This window comes from Aedes aegypti, chromosome 3, assembly GCF_002204515.2.
Source record: "Aedes aegypti strain LVP_AGWG chromosome 3, AaegL5.0 Primary Assembly, whole genome shotgun sequence".
NCBI lineage: Eukaryota > Metazoa > Arthropoda > Insecta > Diptera > Culicidae > Aedes > Aedes aegypti.
Window position 1 is genome coordinate 258,900,620 of NC_035109.1, and position 25,014 is coordinate 258,925,633.

Consider the following 25,014-nt stretch of genomic DNA (forward strand, 5'->3'; position numbering starts at 1 on the left):
CAGCTCGTTAAGTACAGCTCAAACTAAAAAAAGCATATATTTGAATTCATCATTTAATAGTTATTTCGATAATAGACTTACAATTTTAGTAATTTCTTGCCCGCTTCTTAAACGTGCTTATCATCGTCCCGTAGGTTTTGCCACTGGTATTTTGCTACATAATATAATCAAATACAATCAAATTTCATTGACTTTTAATAAGCATTCTTACCGATTCTCCTCAAAGTTAATTGTTTTACAAAACTAGAAAAAGCAGTTGGAAAAACTATATAGATTTAACTTTAACAATTCAATTGACTTTTTACTTTCAGGTATCTTCTATTTCTGACATTAACTTGACATATGTCATCTAGTCGCGAATGTTTTCCACAGGGGTGTTGATGTGTTTGCACAGTGGTGCTAACAGAAGTCTTATTCTCACTCAAGGAAAAACTTCAAGTAATCTTCTAATCATTTGTCCAAAGATTTTATCTGGATTATTTCTAGGGACTCATTCAGGGATCTTTCTAGAATTTTATCTAGAGATTCCTTTACTGATTATCTCAGAAATTCTTCAGCAATTTTCAAAGGATACCTAGAGGATTTTATCTAGATTTTTTTCCAATAAATCTTGAGCACTTTAACGATATTAAGTCCAGTATTTTTTGCAGAGATACCCCGATTTTTTCCAAAGACTATACTAGGAGTTCCTACAGATATTTTTTTTTACTAATCCATTCTGTTGGTGTTACTCTTGAAGCTTTTACAGAGATTTTTTTAGGGGTTCGAAACGTGAATCTTGAAGGATAAACTAATATATGAAAAAATCGCTGGAAAATTCTTAGGGACTTAGGACTTTCTGCAAAAGTGTCTAAAAGAATCTTAAGGTTAATTCCTGATGAACTCTCTAATTTATTTCTACGGTTATCCTTGGAAAAATTAGGTCTGATTCTTGAGATATCCGAAACAAAATTCTTGGAGGAATTTCTTAGGAAAATTCTTGGAAGAATTCCACGGGAAGTAATCATTTAATGAAATTCTGGAGAAATTGTCAGAATGGTCTCTAAATCTTTGGCAAAATACCTAAATTGTAAAAATTTCGAGAAAATCAGGAAAGATGACCAAGGAAAGAAAACTTTAGATGTCTCTAAAGTTCTTTTATTCAAGGCACTTAAGCACTACCAGTCCTGCAGTGTGAACAATAGAGTCATTTTGAAAACTTATATTGTAATAATTAAGTTTTATTACTTGATCTGCAGATCTATAAATTGCATTCGAACCTAGTCTGAAACTTCATTGAGAAAAGTTTCGTAACAGTTATAAAAGTCACGTAAAACATTCTAAAAAAATTGTAACACTCAACTTGTTCATCCAAATCGTTTTTGAATCTTCTTGTTTTCCATAGAGTCAGCAAAATTCCATTCTAAATGCTCTAATATTGTGTTTTAGTAATTTAATTTGACTATATTTGCATGAATTTCGCCCATTATTACGGATTTCTTAAATAAAATTTAATCTATCAAGTCATATGATGCGATTCAAAAAGTATGTACTACTGCATAGATTCTAAATATTTGTAAAAATTTAACTACATATACAGCCATTCCATGAAAAACTGATGTAGTGGGTCACCGAATTCCGTGAAAATTTGCTATTTTGTTCCTTATCCGAAATGAGGATACACGTGTTTTTGGATTTTTTGATAAGGGTGACCATTTCCGAAATAGGGTGACCAGAAAAATCGCGACTTTGCTTAATTTTTATTAAAAAAAAATCATAACTTTTGAACCGTTCGACCGATTTTCAATCTTTTTGGATGAAACGAAAGCTATAGATTTTGACTTTTCAGAAAAAATATAGAGTTTTTACAAAAATAGTATTTTCACATGGAAAAAAAATCATAAATTTACGTTTTTTTGTGTTTTGAAGGCCTTGGGACAAAAGAGGCTATTGCTGTTCTCATTTTTTCTTGAAAGTTAAGAAAATTTTACGTTTACTGTAAAATTTTCAGTAATGTATGTTTTTTAGTTTTAGAGATATATATTTTTGAAAATAAAAAATCAGTCATTTTTCATCGGCACACACTGTAGGTCTCAGCGCATTAGATTTTTTATTTTTTAAAAATCATAGCTTTTGAACAGCTCAACCGATTTCCAATCTTTTTTTATAGAATGAAAGCTAAAGATTTCAAATTTTCAGAAAAATTTAAAACTTTGAAAAAAAAATAAATGAAAATGAATGAAGCTTTCTAAAATAACTAGAATTTTTTATATTTGTTCATGTAATATTTTTTTTCAGATTTTTTAACTTTGTCTGAAAAGTTGAAATCCTAAGCTTTCATTCCATAAAAAAGATTGGAAATCGGTTGAGCTGTTAAAAAATTATGATAATTTTAAAAATAAAAAATCTAATGCGCTGAGACCTACAGTGTGTGCCGATGAAAAATGACTGATTTTTTATTTTCAAAAAAAAAATGACTGATATAATATATCTCAAAAACTAAAAAACATACATAGCTGAAAATTTGACAGTAAACGTAAAATTTTCTGAAGAACAGCAATAGCCAAGCAAATAGCAAATTTTCACGGAGTTCGGTGACCCACTACATTGGTTTTTCATGGAATCGCTGTACATGTTTGTCAAGATTTGTGGGGCCCCTCAAATGTGCGGGCTCTACTGTTCCCTGAGTAAGGAGTGGTGGCACCAACTTGAAACGACGAATAGAACTAAGAGGAGACTGGCTCCGTCCTGTTAAAACATTGGAAGGCCTTCGTGTACGTTTGGAACTCGTCACCAACCTCGGTGAGTAGTAGGCTGTAACATTCCTGACTTACGCCGATCCGGCTCTGAACTCAACCCCCATGAAAGATTGTGTCAACTTTGGCATGGCCTTCCTGCTTGCATAGACAACCATGGGATCACGATAGGCGACTTTATACAACAAGTGGAGATAGTGGCCCGAAGGGAGGACCCAATCGAATAGAGCAAATAATCGATTTGGATGGAAAATTTACTGGAGGAAACGAAGACCCGATAGTAGTAGCAAGGAGCAAAAAGATGCAGAAGTCTCCCAGCAAGATGCAGGTTTCCTGAGTCAAGAGTTCACAACAAAGTCGGGGAGTAGCACTATTCAAGACGACCGGCAACATGAGAAGTCAGAGTTGTCAGAAGTAAAGAAGAAGGTGAACGAACTGTTTGAGCTCATCAAGACCGAAAACAATGTCCACCTCAGGATCAAACAGCTGGTCAAGAGCATCTAGTCCGCCGTTACAGCCACAGAACGCGGACAAAGGGAATTGCGGATTAGAGCGGAAAAAGCGCCAAAAAGGCATTGATTCCGGTGAATGCAACAGCCGTTTTACACGAGATGCCTTGGAGCAATCCAACCACTCGCTCGGAGGAAAGAACGAGAGATACACCAGGAGAAAAGGAAGATCCTGAGAAGCAAAGAAGCTACACTGAGTGCGTCATCGAGCAGAGGAGAGGGAGAGAAAGAAAAGCGACGGTCACCTCGTGAGAGGTTGAAGGGCGATGCTCTTTTCATTGAGACAAGCAAAAAGACAACCTACGCGGTGATTCTCAGGAGAGTGAGGGAAAATCTAGAGCTGAAGGAGCTTGTTGAAAACGTGGTGAGAACCAGGCGTACCCAAAAAAATCCGTCGATCAAGAGTTCGGCCCGCGGGAGTTCGTCGCATAGTCGCTGGAGAACGAGGCAAGTGTGACAGCCTTAGGGTTAGGGTAGTTTTATACATATATTTACTTCAAAAATCAAAAGAAAAGTTAATCGATCCGGTACCAGCTCCTCAGTTTTTTTTTCTTCCATTTCCTTAACATGTCCTTCTCGTCTTTGACTGTCTTCTTGGTCTTCCGAAGTTCCCGCTTCATTATTGTCCAGTATTGCTCCACCGGGCGCAGCTCCGGACAGTTTGGCGGATTCATGTTTTTTGGAACAAAATGGACAGAATTGGCCTAATTCCACTCCAGGACACTTTTGGAATAGTGGCATGATGCCAAATCTGGCCAAAATAGCGGAGCTTCGTCGTGCTGCTGCAAGAACGGCAAAAGGCGCTTCTCGAGGCACTCAGATTTGTAGAACTCGCCATTTACTGTGCCTTTTGTCACGAAAGGCTTACTCCTCAGTTCGCAAGAGCAGATGGCCAGCCAAATTAGATATATGGAAGCGAACTTCAACATTTTCGTCTTGTTAAATTTGTCGTCCCTATCGAACTTGCTCTTGCCGGTGAAAAACTCCAACCCCGGAATTTGCTTAAAATCGGCATTTATATACGGTTCGTCGTCCATCACACAGCAGCCATATTTTGTCGATTGTTGCCGCTCATCGCGGTTTGGGAAGTTACAGAACTTGTATGTATGTAGTCCAGCTCTCTTCTTTGCATTCTGGACGTAGATCTGCGACATGCCGATCTTTTTAGCCAAATCACGGCTTGAGACGTTGGGATTTGCTTTAATCATCCGCTTCACCTTTCCCTCCGTCTTTTTGTTCTCCGGTCCCGGTTTTCTTCCAGCTCCTTTGCCGTGGTCCAACGTCAACCGCTCCTGGAACCGCTTCAACACTCTGGAGACGGTTGAATGGTGAATGTTCAATATTTTTTCCCAACTGCCGGTGCGACAGGTGCAGTGTTCCAGTTGTTTGGAAAGAATTTGTTCTCTCGACTTGCGTTGGTTCACCTCCATTTTCTTTGAATCGAAAAACACGACTTCGAGTTTAACAGCATGTAAACAATACACATCAATGAGAAAGTGTGCACAATTAGGTTGATTTTTACCCAATGATAGAAAAGTTATGCCCTGTTGAATGTGTCGCAATAATTTCGTGATCGCCCTTTATCCCAGGAGGCAGGAAGAACCATCGCAGTCCATCCGACTGAGGAAAGCGTACAGGGGAATACTCGTTGAGGCTGGTAATGTAAATGGTTGGTCACGTTTGCAGGGACTGTTGGAAAGCACCTGCATGTTGTGTGAAGTGGAGGATGGTAACGCTTATATGACGGGTGGATTCAAATGCCTCAAATATCAGAAGGCCAAGGAGGGCAGTGATGATGATGAAGAAAACGCAGGAGATCTTCAATCATCGTGACGCTGCACAACAACGTTGAACGTGCGACGTTGCAATCATTGCAGAACCGTATCGTTTTACTCCCAATAACGGCAATTGGATAACAGCGACGACGACAATCCAAGTAATGGGCTGATTCCCCATCCATGAAGTAGTCGAACGATCATCAGCTGTTACGCCCCCCCTTTATTCCGAGGTGGACACTGGAGCAGAACAATGCTTGGGCCGTGGAGTGCAAGCAGAGCGAAGCAACGACGGTCTCGTTAGCACATTTCGCACATGCGGTAGGGAATCCATCACCGACATGACGTTTTGCAGCCCGTCTTTGATCACCAACATGAACTGGAGAGCTAGTGAAGAATACACCCACAGTGACCATCAAGCGATCCAGATGCGTTGGCCAGAGAAGTTGTACAGTATGGCAGAAGAGGAATGGAGAACGTAGGAGGAAAACGTAGCATTTCGACACTCCGAGCACTCCGAGCAGTAAGCGATATTCAAACATGGATGCAGGAGAGTTGACAGAAGCGTTGTCGAGAGAGTGTGACGCAACTTTGACCCAAATATCTGGAGCCAAGGAATCAGCGGCGTCCTGCATACGGGCTGTCCATTAATTACGCAGGGGGTTATGTGGTAGGGAGGGGTTGAGATTGCTTTCGCACAAAATATCTTACTATGGGGGGAGGGTGCTCCAAAAATCGTTAAAATTGTCTTACGTAATTAATGGACAGCCCCATACAGGTGGAACGACAGACTCAGGATCCACCGTGCATCCTGCTAAATAGGCATAAGATCTACCGACTGGCCAGAGCCGCATTCAAACGGAAGATGGCGACGACTAAAACGAATTGCTACAAAAAGTTGTGCCGGGAAGCTGACGCAAATCCCTAAGGCAACGCCTATCGAGTAGTGATGGCAGAGATTAAGGGCCCAGTAACACCAGCAGAAATGTGCCCCGACAAACTGTAGTGGGCGGTCTCTTTCCTATGCATGCTCCCACCGCGTGGCCGCCCACGCCGTACGCTTACGTAGATGAAGAGAATTCCGGTATAAAGGTTTCAAACGCCGAGCTGATAACGGTTGCGAAAGGATTGAAGCTGAACAAAGCTCTCGGTCCAAATGGTATCCCTAAAGTTGCGCTAAAGGCAGCCATCTTGGCGTAGCCAGATATATTTGGGGCAGCGTTGCAGAAATGTCAAGCGGTAGGTTGCTTCCCAGACAGATGGAAGGTGCAGAAGCTGTTGTTCCTGCCAAAACCGTGAAAACCACCAGACAATTCTGCTTCATTTAGACAAATATGCTTGCTGGATACTCTTGGTTAACTTCTAGAGAAGGTCATCCTCGGTGGGTTGACGATCAACACAGAAGGCGAGAACGGATTGTCAAAAAGACAGTTCGGATTCCGTAAATATACTTCGACAGTGGATGCTATTCGGACAGTCATTGCGTGCGTGGAGAAAGCGTCCAAGCAGAAATGGCAATTGATGCAATCGATACTGCGTAGTGGTGACAATAGATGTTAAGAATGCGTTCAACAGTGTCAGTTGGGAGGCTATCGCCGTATTCCTACACAAAATGTGGGTCCCCAAATATCGGCGTAGAGTTCTGCAAAGTCAGAACCGGGTACTGGTGTACGACACAAACCAGGGACGGATGTCAACCAAAATATCGGCGGGATCTCCACAGGAATTCATACATCGTCCAACACTGTGAAATATGATGTACGATGGAGTGCTAACCTAGGCACTGCTGAATGAAGTCGAGATCGTCGGGTTCGCAGATGACGTCGTCCTCGTGATAACTGGCGAGATTGTGGAGGAGTTGGATATGCTGACGGCGGAATCGCTATGCGTCATTGAATCGTGGATGACTGGAGTCAAGCTGCAGTTGGCTCATCACAAAACGGAGGTGGTGCTGGTCAGCAACTGCGAGGCGGTTCAGCAGTTGGAGATCTAAAGCAACGAAAGCAGCTAATACTATAGCTTGGACCATGCCCAAGAGAGAAGCTGGCAGGTACGTTGCGGCTCATGGCTATACGGGTGATGAGTGCTTACCACTCTATATCGTCGCAGGTAGTGTGCGTTAGATTTCTGACATCCCTGAGGTAAATCAGGTAAATCAGACGTGAACATATTGTATAACATTGGTCCCAAAATGCTAGCTTGCGGAACACCAGCTCTTTCAGGGAGTCTTTCAGACTTGGGAGTTCTGATAATAAACCTAAAGTGTACGACAGATAACTTTGGATTATTCTAACAATGTTTGTTTTTTTTAATTCACAATCTAGCTTTCATGCCAAACACTGTCGAATGCTTTTTCTAGGTCCTCAAGGTCCAGTAGAATAGCCTTCAGATTTGTTCCACTTTCAAAATTTGTACATTTTTTCCATTTATTAGGAAAACATGCCATCTGAAAACATTTGTTAAATATGTCAACCAAGAATGGTAAGCTACTTTCTGAAAGTTTCTTGATGGGGATGTAAAAAATTCCATCAGCTTCCATATTTTTGATTTTTTTAATGATAGTTCTCGCTTCCTCCAAATCAGTCCCCCAGGAATTTCAAAAACGTTTTCTTGATTGAAGATGCTTTCAAAATCATGAGTAACTTGATTTTCAATTGGACCAGTGAACAAATAAAACAAAGTGCATAGCAATAATTAGTAATAATTATATTTTCTCTTTCAATGCCAGAATTGTCTTCTATGGTTTTATCAGAATTTTAGATAATTTCCAAAAGGACTCAAAGGGTATAATTAAGAAATTTTATTTTTATTTCATTTTTCCTTATTGAGTTACAAGTTTTTTATTTGTTTTTTGCAGATCCTGCCATATTTTTTTCATTGCAGAATCGCGAGTGCAATTTTGATAATATTTATATTTTAGCACACCGTGCACCGTGTATATTTTTTACAAATGCATAGCAGTGCGTTCATGCCAGACATCGTCGTATTTTTCCCGCACCTTTGCAGCCATCCATCGGATTTATCTGTGGAGCAATAAATTTTGCATTTTATCAGTCGCCCAAACGGTTGGGAAGTTTTAATTCCGTTGTCACCAGTTGAGCCGCCTGTTCGAGATACTAGGATGATGGATTAAATACTTGTAAAATGGGAATCCACGTCGCTTGAGAGTTGGGACAACAGTGCAGGAAAGCCGGCAGTTGAAGTATTCTGGTTTTGTGCAAACACACACCATGAGTGGGAGAGCAACGATAGGGTTGTGTTTCGGAAATGATTGCACACGCAATGGACTCCGTCCGATAGATTCACGTGCAATAGTGTTTGCATTTGGAAATAATCGAGCGAAGCTGTTTTTTTCCTGTCCGTTTCGGCAGCACAGAATGAGAGGTACTCTTGCATAGCATTTTGAATTTTAATTTCCGTACATATTTGCGAAGAAGATCAACCTTAAGTTTTTAACCTTTTTTTTAAAAGTCAGTTTAAAAAAAATATCTTCTTCTTCTTCTTGGCATTACGTCCTCACAAGGATAGAGCCTGCTTTCTAGCTTGTTCAAGGAGCACTTCCACGGTAATTAACTGAGAACATTCATTGCCAAAGTTGCCATTTTCGCATTTGCATATCATTTGGCAAGTACGATGATGCTCTATATCCAGGGAAGTCAATAATATTTCCATTACGAAACAATCCTGGACTGACCGATGATCGAACCCAAACACCTTCAGCATGTATTTGCTTTGTAGTTGCGGACATTCACCACTCTGCTTAAGGAGCCCTCCAATACAGATCCCATATAGTGTATAAAACTTTGGTAAAATATATTTATTTTAAAATAATAAGGGTATCCAATTCACAATTTTTGTGTGTTTATTATGCTTCCTAATCTCCTTAAGTTAATGAAAATAGATTTTAGTTTTATATCGGTCGAATTGAACTAGAAAATATCCTTTGACAGATACGTGTTTTCATCCTCAATTGTTACATCTTTTTCAGTGTCGTGTACTGGACTCGAGGATACAGATTTATTAGATAATTGATTATAATGGATTATTGGGAATCAGTTCGTCAATCTTAATAGATCATGTCGTGACGACATGAGAATTATTCAATAGTTCACGGCCAGAAAAATACTGATTACGACTTTCTATTGCAATTGCTCAACATGTCTGAATCATATTCGAAATACTACCAGCATAACACCATGACTCAAAAACCCAACTCATGACAATATAATTGTGATTGCATAATAAATGGCTTTGCCAAAACTCTGTAGTACCTTCAACCGTGTAAAGCACCGTCGAGTGTTGCCTTTTAAACTCTTTCTCTCTGTCCAAGGATGAGAGGGCTCTTCACCGACGCAAGGCACGATTGTTCATGTTTAACATCACTTTTCGGTCAACAAGTGCTGTTCAATTTCTATGCCAGCTAGTATAACCTTGTGCATAACTGGGTTATAATTTTTCGATCCACGGCCGATGATGCCCTCTCGTGAACGCATAGCAAACATCTCTCGACCAGACAGCTCAACAGCGAAAAGGCTGTACCGAAAATAAGCTTCCACTTGAATATCAAATACCTATTCCAGCGAAGTTATAAAGGCAAGGTGTTGCAATCAATTGTGCAATAGGCGAAACAATATATTAGACACTTTACGTATGCGATGTCATTGTGGAAATGAAACACGTTTTTAAAAATAACAAGAAACTAAATCTCAACAACAGCTAAAAGGCGGTATCATTTTAATACTGAAGGTCGAGGCCAGCTCTACAAAATTGGATACGGTAAAGCGGTAGTCGGTATACGCAATGAATGCACAGGGCTAAATCTATTTTCCAAAGTCATAAAATTTTCAATTTTCCGCACGATAGCAGCACACATTTAAATATTCGTTGCACGACGCAACTTGTTGAAGGTTTTCTGTAATGCTATCCTTGTGACTCTCGTGTCATCGGGTACACTAAAACCTAGTTTTGTGGAGTGTTTCTTTTATTTCGTAAATTAAATTTATCAATATTTTTATTTTTTTATTCATTATAATTTTAACTTATATGTAGAGTCGTGCCCTTATAAAAAATCTAAATATTTTTTTCGAAGTTCGTAAGTTGAGTTCAGATAATTCAATTTTAAATTATGTATTTTTTGACATATGTTCACAATTTAGTACGGACGTTCTTCTTCTTTCTGACGTTACATCCCAACAAGAGCAGAGTCTGCTTCTTAGCCTATTGTTCTCATGAGCCCTTCCCCAGTTATTAACTGAAAGCTTTTTTTGCTGTTTGAACATTTTTGCATATTTGCATTCCACAGTGGATACGAGTAACTGACACTGAAGAAGACTGCAAGTGGTAGTCGAAATACGCGTATCTGTCAAAGATAAGCATTTAGGAGCGGAATTAAAAGGTACACGGTACTCCATCTATCCTAAATGTTATCTAAAAACTAGTAAGTGTTGAGAGATGAACATCCTAAATACAAGCAATTATTTACTTTTCTGCTTGCGGTAATAGCTGCCAGCAGTGGTATTTTTTGTATTGTGTTTGTAGTCAGCTTTTGACAGTAACTAAAAAGGCACAGTATAAACAACAAGGTAGGCTATTCCCACGTGTAAACAACGATTTTCAATTAAAACATGTTTCCTCCGTCATTCCTATCGCCAAGCACGAGGCTACAAGGATAGTAAAAGAGGGCAGGCCTTGCTTTCTCTTCTACTCGTTTGAGTTTGCGTTAGGAATGACGTCACTACCAAATGTCATTTTTTGGAATATAAGAATGACATCTCACCTAAATTAAACCTTGTGCAACAGAAAATGTTTTGAATAAGATTCTATATGAACGTTTTATGAGCCTCAATTACACTTGTTTATTGAAAGAACAGCCTATGATCAAAAGAACAACAAATCTCTTATGAAAAGTTGCATTGCATATAATCGCTATAATATTATAAATCCAGAGGACTGCCGATGATTCAAAGAAGATACACTACCCATCATAAGTATAGAATCGTTGCAGCACTATTAAGTTTAGCATCAACCAAAATCCAGAGACAAAAGTTTTTTCAACAAAAATAAAAAATCGCAGTGGCTTAAAGACGTATTTTTTATTATGACCTCAAAAATACATTGATCTAGCACTTCAGAATCACGAGATAATATTCATTTTAGGTGATGCTAAACTTTCCAAGATGCTGAAATATTCAGTATGAGTGTTTCACCCAAGTAACCATTAGCACTAATAATAAGCCCTTAATCAGCATCATAAATGCGTACATGCATTATAATAGCACCACAAATGCTTACACACCTTATAACAGCACTTTCGCTGCATAGAAACCCTATTACAGCATCATTAATGCTTCTAAGCCTGATGCATACGGGCATTAAGTAAGCACTATATTGGCTCTATATTCGCATACAGGGCCTGTTTAAATGCCATCCAGTGTTTTGACAGATAGACCACGTGCTTTGTGTTTACATATAGTGGTGAGAGGGAGTCAAACATAAGTCTTCTCACTACTACAATTGCAGGTTTTATGACGGGGAAAAGTGGTGGTTTAAATTGATCACTTTTCTTTCCAATACTATTCATCTTATGTGGGCGAAGGAGCAAAGGAGCAGAACTTCAACAACTCAACAATACAGGTGTCGCAGGTTCGAGACGCAAAATTGGGAATTTCATCATCATAAAACAAGGATCAATATGTGGCAATTTCAAGTCCTCAAAAGGATAAAAACCACCAAAATGAATAAGTCTGATACGGAGAAGTACTATCTCAATCATTTTATTACATTTTGCATACTATTCGAGGTTTCCGTTTTCATTCATTTACTTATTTACCTCGTGTACCAGCTGCTTGGCCGCATACGCGAAAGCTCTCTGGCTGCGTACGCGAAAGCACAAAATATTCGCCCGAAAAACCTGGCGAAAACAACTGACGTTTCTCACGTGGTCTTATATCAGCACTAGTGATGCCGAGAAGCACGGTTATATCTTCGTTTTATAATGGCACGCTATTTCGCCTTTTCTGGCATTATAATAGCATTATATGCGTATATAAAACTGCCAAGCATCAAATGATTACCCTATATGCGCATATAATGCTGTTACCGTGCCGCATTATCGTGCTTACTGGTTACTTGGGCAATACGCGATTCCATACTTATGGCGGGTAGTGTATAACTCCCAATTAAGATATAAGCTAAATTATTGCCAACAGTAACGAAACCAGTATAACTCGAAAGAAGAGCCTATGTTTAAAAGAAGGAAATACTTCTGATGAAATTATTAAAACTGGAACCCTAGCACACCGTTGGTAATTCATAGATGAAACAACCAACAGCTTAGGGTCTTGACGCGATGTGTGGAATACACAACCTCGTCCTAAATTAACGGGTCAATTTTATCATTCTCTTGAAGCTTTAACATAGCAACAAACATGACATCCCTCACATCATAAAAATCAATAAAAAAATAGCTGATCAATGATTGGGCCACACCTAAGAAACCTACACATCAGCGTTGTGGCAATTTCATATTTTGTTTTGTTCGTGATTCAGCCAAACGACTTGTTCGGCCAAATGACATTCGGCCAAATGGCGTTCGGCCAAACGTCATTCGGCCAAATGACCGGACACCGGTAGGAAATCTTTCAAATGAGCTTGAAATTCGTATGGAAAAACATTGAAAAAATCTATAAGAAAAATTATTGATTTGAAAATTCTACAATAAATATATATGAGACTGCAACAAATTTAGGAAGTCATACCGTGTATAAAAAAACTTATACCTAGGAAAACCTAAATTTCCCTGTGCGTTTCGCTTCCATGATCAGCAGTCAAATGATTTTTATACACACATTCGCTACCGTCACCTCTCACACACAACGCGAACGGTAGAATTAACATCGCGAAAAGCAAAAACTGTGGAATGAATGTCGCATGACACGATGACATTTTCATATAACATGAATTTGGCATATATTTTAAAATGATCAATTATAAACAACAAGAAAAGTTTGATCTTGCTTTCTTGAATAGAATAGAAATAAACAAAACCGTACCGTTTTTTGGTGACGCTTGCGTGATCAGCTGCATTCAATTGACATTTTTCTTTCGAACGTTCGTTTGATCGCCCAATTGCTAACAATGCTAAGTGGAATAGACATACAAACTTCAAGCTGGATTCCGCTCATACTTTTGAAGCAGCTTCTGAGGCTCCAACTGAACAAATTTGGGAGATGTAACTAAAAGTTTTTGTAGTTTGATTAATGTGGGCCACTCTAATAACTATTCACACCACCATCACGGGGATATAGAAAGTGATATTATTTTCCTCAAAGCGTTAGGCAATGACGTGTTAACTCATTCATGTACGCATGAACAGTGAGCTACACACGAGGTACATGGCTTTTAGTACGTCTCACTCAGGCGAGGTTAGGACAACTAATGTACTTTTTTTTATTTGAAAATATTTCATTTCTTATTACAAATATCATTGATAGTTCAATGATTACTTAGTTTCTAGCATTCTCCCTTGATCTTGAACTACAGAATTCCCTTCAACAATAACACCTTCAAGTTAATCTACTGGAATCGCCTTGGTAAAAGCATCAGCGGTTAGCTCACCTGTTCCAACATTCTCAAGTCAGATGATGTTCTGTGCCAATTTCTCTCGCACGAAATATTGTCGGATATCAATATAGTTGCTGCAGGATGAATATCCGACCTCATTCGTCAAATGAACAGCACTACGATTATCGCAACGGATTTGAACAGCTTCGGATATTCCTTAGAGCTCTTCTTATAGTCCGCGCCACCACAGGGTCTTTTGAGTCGCCTTTGAAACAGCGGAGGCCTTTTGCCATTGTAGACAAAGCTACTGTGACTTGCTTCCGACAACTCAACAAAATTACATCTCATGCTTGCTTAAAAACGTAGCCGGTTATCGACGAGTATCGAGATGGTTTCCCCATTCCCTCCCAATCATTGTAGCCGATGAATGTTCTGATAACTTATTCGAGTACCGTAATCCAGCCGTTAACTCCGCACATGAAGAATATAATCGTAAGGTCGAATCCGAAGTTAAATCATGTCCTAAAAACTTTTTCAATTATGTAAACACTAAATTAAAAAGTAGCAATTTCCCTTCGCGAATGCATTTTGACGGAAACGTAGGTGAAAACTCTTCCGATATCTGCAATAGACTGGCCCTTAAACAAAAAAGTTGTAAAACTCAACGGGGCACCCCCCAAATATGAGCCTTAGGGTAAGAGAAACGCTCACTCAAAATTTCAACTCATTTGGTTGCTCTACCAGCTGGCGCATTCGATTTGAAGTTTGTATGGGATATTCGTCTCAAATATACTGAAAATTGATCCTATGTCACTGTTTCGTTCCGTATACTAATTGTTCGCGTTCAAATAAGCCTAGAATGACAAATACACTAGTTGATACCCTAATGAACATAATTGCAGAAGGTTGTATCTGGATTTAATCTCATGTTCATTACTCTTTCTGTTGTTGAAAGTTAGGCTTAGATCAGCACTCCCGTACAGTCACTTATATGCATGCGACATGTGCCTCAGCTCGCCCAGCGTCATAGGTGGCTATGATGCGCTTAGTGGCTACCTCCAAGCTATGTTGAAGAAATACAAGCAGTATTGCATGATATACTTCAGATGGTTAAAACACCAACTTTATTCATTTTGATCATGATACAATCTTCTACAGTATTCTTCGCTATTACATCAAGTAGTGTTTTTGACATTCTGGGTCCAATTGAACGCGATCATCAATTTTCCTGAACCAAACAGTAGATTGTGTGCTGTTGCTCATATGTTTGACCTGAAAATCCCATATTAACTTCAATTCAAATGCGCCAGCTCATGGCACGACCAAATGAGCTAAATTTTTCAGAAAGGCTTCCTCTAATCCCAAGAACTAATCCTGGGGGGTGCCCCGTGGAATCATACAACTTTATTTTTCTTCCATACTAAGCTGGGCCAGTCTAATCTGCAACATCTTTGCAGATTTCTTCCAAGAAGTGTATACCACCTACTCCGAACAAGACCGCGACCGCAATTTCTTTTCTTTTTTCCCAGAAATTTCTGATAATATATCTATTGCAAAACTATCACAACAAAAAATCTTATCGGCACTAAAAATCTTGAACGCGTCAAAGGGAGCAGGACCGGATGGCATTGCACCCGTGTTCTTCAAACATCTCTTAGAAGAACTTACCATTCCCTTAGAACGCCTTTTCAGCATGTCTCTAAATAATGGAAAATTCCCAGAAGCGTGGAAATCCTCGTATTTGGTGCCTGTTTTCAAATCAGGTACAAAATCTGACATATGGAACTATCGCGGAATTGCCATTATCTCCTGTATCCCCAAACTCTTCGAATCTCTCGTGAACGACAAAATTTTCCAGCAAGTAAAAACCCAAATTACTTGTAGGCAGCATGGCTTTTTTAAAGGCCGCTCAACATCTTCCAATCTGCTAGAATTTGTATCTTTCATTCTCAACGCAATGGACAATGGCAAGCACGTAGAAGCCCTCTACACTGACTTCCGTAAGGCATTTGACCGAATCGACATACCATTATTAATCTTCAAATTGCAAAAAATAGGAATGGAGCCAGGACTCTTGAGTTGGATCCAGTCATATCTATCAGATCGGAAACAAATAGTGCGCTTTCAAAATAAATTATCAGCACCCATTTCTGTAACCTCTGGAGTACCCCAAGGTTCTCATTTAGGCCCACTTCTTTTTATTTTGTATGTAAACGACATTTCCTTTTTACTTAGAAAAATAAAATTTCTTATATATGCAGACGACATGAAGCTCTTCATGGAAGTAAGTAATTCTAGCGAAGCAGAAGAATTCCAGAATGGGATTTGGGCGTAATTCTAGACTCTAAACTCACTTTTGTAGAACATTATAATTCCATAATAAACAAAGCAAACAGCATGCTTGGCTTCATTAAGAGGTTCAGTAACAATTTTCAAGACCCATATACTATTAAACTATTGTATATTTCATATGTAAGACCAATTCTGGAATATTGTCACCTAGTATGGAACCCGTACCATGTCGTACACGAAGAACGCATAGAATCAGTACAGAAGCAATTCCTTTTATACGCCCTTCGGAAATTGAATTGGACTGTACTGCCACTTCCGTCGTATGAAGCACGCTGCATGCTCATCAACTTGGAAACACTTAAGCAACGCCGGGAGTTCGCAATGATTCTCTTTATAAACAACATTATTTCAAACCGTGTAGACTCTGCTGCACTTCTTTCTCAACTTAACTTCTACACACCCTCTCGGCATTTAAGAACAAGAAAATTACCATGCCCACACAGTTACGGATCACCCACAGTGACGGATCACTTTTGCATTCAACATCGGATAACTCGCTCAAAACATAAACGTTGACGTAAAACATATTTTTCCCATATTATACTTTTTGTCTTTTACCATTTGTAATGTTAAGCACAACATTCAACCGCTAAACAACTGTGTTTTTGACAAATGTTTAGTTGGTACCACACAGCTATCAATATATGGTCGTTTTCTGTAAGAAGTACCGTCAGCATTCATAAGCTCCCACAAGTGGTAAAATTCATATGTTATAGTATAAAACATGCTCGTTCGCTTCGATTTAGTGTGAATTCATCTTAAGAAAACAGTTTTCTTGATTGTTGATTCTAAATACCGAATATTAGCACTTCTAACTAGTGATCCATAATATGGACCAGGAAATGATTGTTTACCACGGTTATGGATCACTTCCAAAGAATGTAGATTTCTGCCGTTTTAAGCATTGTATTCGACATTTTCAGACAATAGCACTAAGGATAAAGCTAATAAAACATCAAGGTTAGTAAATTTCATTCTTTAGCAGACAAAAATGGTTGGAAAACTTGGTGTGGAGCGAAAACAGTTCATGTCTCAGTTACTACAATGCAGTATCACAAAAAGAATGGAATTCCACCCTTGTTTTCAGCTCTAACAGTGCTATTTTTTGCATTAATATGTGACACATTGTTAACTTTCGTCAAACTATGCAATACAGATGCATTGCGTTGAAAATCTCTTGATTTTGCGAACTGATCCGTAATATGTCACAATTTGATCCATAATATGAAAATTGATCCATAATATGGTTTTCAGATACCGATACAATTTTTAATTTTTATGCAATCCTGTGTAAAAATTACACTCAAAACAGTTTACTAACTGAGGTTCCAATTTGAAACGATTCAATGCGTGCTTTTAAATTACAATTTTAAGTTTTCCATGTCGTTTTATCGAATTTTATAGGTTGGACTCCACACTATTTGATCCATAACTGTGGGGTCATGGTATTTTCAGAAAAATCATGCAGGACGCATTATGCTCAAAACGGACCAATAAACCGTATGATGCGTCAGTATAATGTACATTGCGAATTCATTGGCATTACTATGTCCAAAGAGCAGCTTAAAACACGACTAAAAAACAATAGAAGTAATCCAAAGCATGTAAGAAAGTATTGTAATTATTGTATGTAGTCTACCTATGCTTGACGAAATAAATAAATAAATAAATCCGGGGTAACATTGATCAGTTTTTAGGATATTTCTCAAATATTTAATTCAAAAATGCAAATGAAACAAGTACTGCCACTCATAGCTCGTGACTACATACTGTATTTTGTTTTTTGAAAGATTTAAGCATGTTTACATAAATGTTTAATGTGATTTTTTCATTTCGCTGATATGGGGTAACATTGATCATCCATGTTAACAACGTTCGGTAATATTGAAAATGTCGTTACTTACTTAAATCATGGTCCCTGAAGCCGAATATGATGTCCAAACGCTTAAATCTCATTTACTTTTTGAGTTAATTTAAAATTAAAAACACCTCAAACTGCGAAATACGCCTAAAGGTAGACAATTTCCTAAGGGAATTTTACATTCTTAACAGTAATTCGTTAATGTTGCCTAATTGAATATACTTATAAAAGTTTTGACAGCGGAATCGTTTTGGGCGATGCCATTTTTAGTGAGAACCGCATTTTCCTTGCTCATATCGCTTGCAGAACCTATGTGAGACATGAATTTTCGGTAGTGTCATCCTTAACCATTGAAATCATTGTTTCGCAAACTTGACAAATTTACGCATAAAGTTAACGCAATTTTTGCAAAAATCTCAATATTTAATAGCTCATTAATATAACAAAGAGAAGCAACATTCATGCTTTGGAAATGGTTCATCAATAAATGATGATACCAACTTTTTACGAGATGAGTCATTCCGATCAATGTTACCCCGCTGATCAATGATACCCCGGATTACGGTATGTTAGTTTATTGACTAAGTACCTTTCAAATACCGTAGTATTCGTTTCACTGCTGTCAAATGCGCCTTTCCTTGATTTTTTTTCGGAACTGGCTTATCATGTTGTTCCGTCCCAACGTCACAAGAAGCAATTTGAGAAGCGCTGGCAGCAGGCAGAAGCGGAATATTCTTTTTTTTTTACTTATCTCGTTTATTTGGCAGGCTCGGGCGCCGTATGGCATAACAGAGCCGAAATCTTTTCTTTTTGTGTACATTATATACATTTTGAAATTTGTATTTATTTTAAAAATTATGTTAGTTTGGGGAAGTTTTAAGGTTAGGGAATACATTTGTACATCAGGAAAGGAAAGGATTTTTCGGGATATCTTAAGCTACTTAGACTACTATGCTGATGAAGCTTGAAGGGACAGGATGTCCAGATCTGTAACGAATCTAAACAAAAACGGTTTATGGGAGACACGACGAAAAGAGGACAATTTGAAGAGGAAAAAGAAAGCCGGGGAACGAACGACAATCAAACTCGGACATTGTTACGCTTCAAAAACAGATAGATAAAATTCATATATTCTAAATCAAGGCCCGCCAACACTTCCCTGACAGGTTTCTGCTGTTTTCCTCGGATCCGGAGAGTTTCAGTCAGTTCAGATCTGATGCCACGATGTTCACTGCATCCCCACACAACATGTTCGATATCCTGGTAAGCCACGCCGCAAACACAGAGATTGCTTTCTGAGAGCCCAATACGGTGGGTATGCGCGCTTAACGAATAGTGATTGGACATAAGCCGACACATGACACGAATGAAATCACGGCTCATGCCCAACCCCTTAAACCATGGTTTTTTCGACACCTCTGGAAATATGGAATGCAGCCATCTACCCATTTCTCCGTCTCTCCATTTCTGTTGCCAGCTGATCAAGGTCTCCCGACGGGCCAATGCACAAAATTCATCGAAGGCGATTTGACGCTCGTAAACATCGCCTTCTTTAGCGCCTACCTTAGCCAGAGAATCCGCTTTCTCATTGCCCGGAATGGAGCAATGAGAAGGGACCCAAGCTAGGGTAATAGTGTAAGAGCGATTTGACAAAACACTCAATGCTTGGCGGAATTTTTTCAGGAAGTACGCTGAGTGCTTCACCGGCTTCATTGACCGAACAGCCTCCAGAGAGCTTAGACTGTCGGAAAAAATGAAGAAGTGCTCGGGTGGGAGAGAACTGATGTACTCTAAGGCGTAATGTATAGCTGCTAGCTCAGCAACATATACAGAACATGGCTTTTGAAGCATGAAGAAGGCGCTATGAAAAACGTTGTAAACACCGAAACCAGTTATATCATCCATTTTTGGCCCATCAGTGAAGAACTGCCGGTTCTCGCTGACATGCCCGAATTTACTTGCAAACATGGGAGGGATAAACTTTGAACGAAAGTGATCTGGAATACCATGGATATCTTGCTTCATGGACAAATCAAATACTACAGAGGAACAGTCGAAGTCTAGGAAGTTATCACGATTGGTGTCAACCGAAGATGGGCTAACCTCCAGCGTTATGTACCAGTAGTACACACTCATGAAACGAGCTTGAGGGTTATGTTCAAGCAGCTTTTCGTAGTTTTCAATAACCAATGGATTGAGAACCTCACAACGGATGAGGAACCTGAGTGTTAACTCCGCGAAACGATCTGTCAGGGGCTGTACTCCTGCAAGTACCTCTAAACTCATTGTGTGAGTAGAGTTCATGCAACCTAGCGCGATGCGAAGCGCGACTGAATCCTCTGTATCTTCAGCATATGTGTTTTCGCCGCGGATTGAAAACAAAAGCTACCGTACTCCAAGACCGACAAGATGGTCGTTCGGTATAGCTTGATCAGATCTTCCGGATGGGCTCCCCACTATGTTCCGGTTATAGTTCGCATGAAGTTGATTCGTTTTTGGCATTTCTGAGTCAGATACGCAATGTGTTTCCCCCAGGTGCATTTGGCGTCGAACCAGACCCCGAGATATTTAGAAGACATGCTATGAGTGATTGGTTTACCCATGAGTGTAAGCGGAAACTTGGCAGGTTTGTGTTTCTTTGAAAAGACAACCATCTCAGTTTTCTCCGCAGAGAATTCGATACCCAGCTTTAAGGCCCAAGTAGACAAATTGTCCAGAGTATCTTGTAAGGGTCCTTGTAGTTCGGCTGCTGTTGGTCCTGTGACAGAAACAACACAGTCGTCTGCAAGCTGTCTTAACGAGCAATTTTCTATGAGACAGTCTTCTTGGCAGTCATCGACATCAGGTACCGGACGTAGCGTAATGAACTACAAGCAAAAACATTTCGTTGTAGTCGACACACTTCACCTGGGAGAAGCCCTTGACTAAGGGTATGTGGCATAACAAATATTTATCAATAGATCACTGGTTACGCTCATATATCTGTATGCCTATTTTCGACAAAGCTCCAAGAGGAACAAAAATATCCTCAGTATGGGAAGGGTGAAAAGTCAATTCCATAATTGAAAATCATCTATAAAGGAATCTGGAGTAATATGCAACCTTGAGGTAAAACGAACCACGGTGCTGTTTTAGGCTATTTGCGAAGAAATTGGGAGCAATTTTTCACCAGGAACGTATAGCGAGGAATCCCAACATACGTAAGAAAAACAACACAAAAAATGCCTCAATTTTTCTAAACATTCATAGAAACCTTTAAAAGTAATTTTGCATCGGAGATGCCCCTATATTACTGCATATGCTTGTGATCCTATGGTAAGTTTTTGGAGGATTAAAAACATCGAAATTTATCAATCCCTCTTCCAGCAGCTTCAATTAAAAAAAAATCGCAATAACTTTTTTGTTTCTTGACATTTTTGCACCCTTTGTTCACATGTTGTCAAAAAACACATCTATTTTTCAGAATCCCTGTGGATATTGATCATTGGGCATCTGACATTAATGATTTCTGATGTTCCTTGAGGGAACCAACACTCCGTATATAAAATTTCTTTGGTCGCCATTTTGTGTTGATCTTAGCAATTGTTGAAGTTACCAATATGACCCCAGAGAACTTTGAAGGGCTGTGAATTTTGTTAGTGAATCGATATGTGAGTTGTTTTCTCACGCATTGGTATCGTGAAAAAAAAATCTGGCGTATCTACGAGTAGTTTGTTTCGCACATGATTTTTCTCAAATATCTTGTAAAATAGTTTTCTAAAATTATAAAATATATGGGGTTAGAAAAAAATGTATTCTGTGATCCATCATGGAATTTCCACTTGGAATTTCATAAAAAAACATAAATTCGAAAATTAAAAACCAAAACTTACTTATTTGTACAGGTAGTTACAATCACCACCAACACCAGATTGCATTTTTCCAATATCCTCATGGGTGGTAGGTCATTTGGCTCAAAGTCGTTTGGCATAAAGTGGTTTGGTATTATGGTCATTTGAAATAATAGTCGATTGGCATTATGTGTCTTTAACCAAGAATTTCTTAAGCTGACATACGTTTTTACATTTCTTTTGAATCCCTTGGTGTTTTTGATTTACATTTTCAAAATTTAAATTTATATTGAATTGTTAAAAAAAAGGTTTTCTTTTAAAAATGTGTTGCTCATTCGAGTTATGCTGTGAGAAGATATTTTTGCGTTAAAGCTTCAAACATGTTAAACAAAAAGTAATCTCCTCTCGTATATAGGCTTTTTTGCATTGTATTGCATCATGGATCTTTCGATTTGAGCCCTCAATATTTTGCAAATAAATTTTTCTTTCGTTTACTAACTCTTTTTTGTTACGTCCCAACTGGGACAGAACTTGATCCGCAGCTAAATGTTCTATGAGCGTTCCCTTGTTAATGAGCTGCGAACTTTCTTTGCCAATTTACTTTTTTTAAATATTTATATCATGACAAGCTCAAATGTTCTGAGATGTAGAGAAAATTATTATTCCGAAAAGATCTTCCATCGGACTTGTCACGAGTTTTATTTCCTCATGCTCTCTAATGTCAAAACAATTTTTGACATTTATGGCTTGGACAATTTCTGATAGAAAAGATTGTTGAGTACCTACCAACAGTTTTTGCTAGGGCTAGTTGGTGATCTCAGGAAATCCTTCAAAAAAAGCCGATATTCATTCTAAAGCACTCATTATGCCAAACGGTCATAATGCCAAACGACTTTATACCAAATGAATTTATGCCAATAGGCTTTAGGCCAAGCGGAGTACATCATCCTCATGTATCAGATCTCGTCAAACCATTAGACTATTTGATATAAATTGACGCTTATATTGAGCTGTTCGGTAATCCAATCCGCATGGTTATTAACTTAATTAACTCATTACGCGTGGTAAAGACGGACAAATTATGGGTGAAATTATGAACAAAATCCACGTGCTTGGCTGGGATTTGATTTTTCCAAATTTGTTTGCAAAATTAGATTGTTTATGAACATGGGAAACCGTTATATCCTTTCTTCAATAAATAATTTAACATCATACATTTTCTTAGCATTTCTTGAATCAGTCCTGGAATATTCCAGAGTGTTCTCAGGCATATATTCTGCATTCAAGAAATTGTTTCCAAGTTTATTCCTATTCATTGCTTGGGACTTCAAGAAGGAATATCATGAAACTATGAGATACTTTATGAATCATTGTTGACTTCTAGCAGAATATTTAGGGAAATTTGGTCTGCGACAAGGAAAAAGTTTTATTTTTTCCGAATTGTTCGTTGAAACCATTAACTTCAAAAATATTATCAATCAAAATAAGACTTTGGAGGACTACCACAAAATCCTAGAATTGTTTCAGAACTCCGAGTAAATAGGTGAATTAACATTGTCATTGAAAGAAACGCTGGACAATACGGAAATAGAACAAGTATGACAAATGGAACAGTGTGAAGATGACTGGAAAGGTTTTGATTTTATTTTATTCACTTTTTTGTGAATATCAATCACTTTTAAAAGAATATATGGATCCCGACCACATTACAACAAAATTGTAGCACAATTCTATCAAGATTCGTTACAAATAACAAATTTTGTTTTATTTTTGTTAGAATAGTTTTGAGCTGATCGAGGATAATATTTTTGTTATATTTTTGTTATTTTTACTACTAACAAGCCAAAAAAAAACATATTTTGTTAGAAAAATGCGTTTAATGAGCAACAAAATCTGTTACAACTCTGTTGTACTCCACTGGTCGGGATGTCAAAAGAATTTTGTAACTTTGTAAAATATTGAGTTAATTAATCGCAAATGATAGATGATGTATTCTCCGGATTGTTATTTTTTTAGAAATACCTACAAAAAATTAACCTTTATTATCTACAGATTTCTATACACAAATTTGCAATGACTTATCCACCATAAGTATTGTAGAGATTTTTCAAGGCTTACTCACCTTTTCAGAAACTTTTCTTGGACAACGTTGAGTTGTGTTAATTGGAGAGATTTCAATGAAAGAAAAGTTTAACTTTATTCATTCTTGTTTATGGTTAGCTTCAAAAAATCCGTTAAATTTTTCTTATAAAATTATAATGACATCATTATCAATATTGTAATGCTAGAGACACGCCTCCAAGAAGTTCTTCTTTCTATATTTCTTCATTTATTTGGTTTATTTTGAAAACTCAGATATTTTTTCTAAGGAACTTCAGCACATAACGATAATTGAAACCGGTCAGTTTTCATATTAAGCGAAATCCTTAAATAATCCATGGTTATTTCAAAATGCTTAATACTTCTGACTGAAGGACTACGTAATTAATGAATAACCCCTTAAAATCAAAAATATGTTTAACCGGCCTATTCATTCATAAAAGGCAAAGTAAATTGAGGTTCCAGTGTATTCCAGAAGAGGATACGATGCTGTAACGCAAGGAATTCACTAAATTCTTTTATCCGGATCTAATTCAGTTTCTCCTGCTCCCACTTTTTTTCTCTGCTTGGAACCTATGAACTTGGCATATACGTCAATTTTAGTGCTGTGTAATTTAACGCCTCATATAAAACAAATCACTTGCATAATTGCATGTTCATTCGACACTGTATGGATGTGTGGAAGCAATATAGTGGTTTTAGTGCTATAAGTATTCTAAGGAATCCGGTGTTGGCATCGCTCGTATGCAAAGGTCTTGGGTGCTGGAACTCAAGTAACTTCGTTAACTCCCAAGTATGCCAATGCTTCAGACCCCCAGATTCCCGCTTCAAGACAAAATCTTCTCTAGCACTCACTCGACAAAATTACATCATCTGCCAGCTCGTGTCTGTCCTGTTTGAGTGTTGCCCCCGCTTGCTGTAAACACTCGCAACCAAGTTGGGCTTTATTGGTGCTACTGAAATAGACGAGAAGAGAACGGCATGATTAATCTCCATTTGCTCATAAAAAGGAAATTCCTGAGGAAAGTTCATCTCGTGCACAAGTTGATATGAAGGTACACCTACATAGCTACCACACCGCTGCTGCTGTTGAATCAGTTGCTGTTGCTGCTGACTGTCACAAGGGTACTATTGGAGCAATCTTACCGAGATTCGTCGTCGTGTTCCAAGTATTGGTGCTATCAGATTGCTCTATTACTTTGTAGCGGGCGGACGACGTTTGGGCGGATTAGAAAATTGCAGCCACCGGGAGCTGTTGCATCTGCTGATGTAGTGTAGTAGGTACATCAA